This window comes from Mus pahari, chromosome 1, assembly GCF_900095145.1.
Source record: "Mus pahari chromosome 1, PAHARI_EIJ_v1.1, whole genome shotgun sequence".
In the NCBI taxonomy this organism is placed as follows: Eukaryota; Metazoa; Chordata; class Mammalia; order Rodentia; family Muridae; genus Mus; species Mus pahari.
Window position 1 is genome coordinate 114,648,889 of NC_034590.1, and position 652 is coordinate 114,649,540.

A 652-nucleotide genomic window follows, 5' to 3' on the forward strand; every position below is an offset into this window, starting at 1 on the left:
GAGGGGTCCTTGACAACCTATTGTGATGTAACTTGAGGCCACCAAAGGGGTGTGTGATGTTTTGAATATGCTCAGCCCAGGGATTGGCACTATTAGAAGGTGTGACCCTGTTAGAGTAAGTGTGTCACTGTAGGTGTGGGCTTTAAGACCCTCATCCTAACTGCCTGGAAGCCAAAATTCTTCTAGCAGCCTTCAGATGAAAATATAGAACTCTCAGCTCCTCCTGCACCATACCTGCCCGGATGCTGCCATGCTCCTGCCTTGATGATACTGGACTGAACCTCTGAACCTGTAAGCCAGCCCCAAATAAATGTTGTCCTTAGAAGAGTCACCTTGGTCATGGTGTCTGTTCACAGCAGTAAACCCCAGGGTGTGTGTGGCTAATGACTGGATGTCACAGCAGCTCTCCCTGAGTCCATTAGACCACACTTGGGTAGTCTTACCTTCTGCTACTCTCTTTAGAAGCCAACACCCATGCCTTGGGTGTAATTCACTTTCTCCAGGGTGTCTCTCTTTCTCCTAACTCTCATGTTTCTGTTTTGTTTTGTTTTTTCAAGACAGGGTCTCTCTGTATAGCCCTGGCTGTCCTGGAACTCACTCTGTAGACCAGGCTGGCCTTGAACTCAGAAATCTGCCTGCCTCTGCCTCCCGA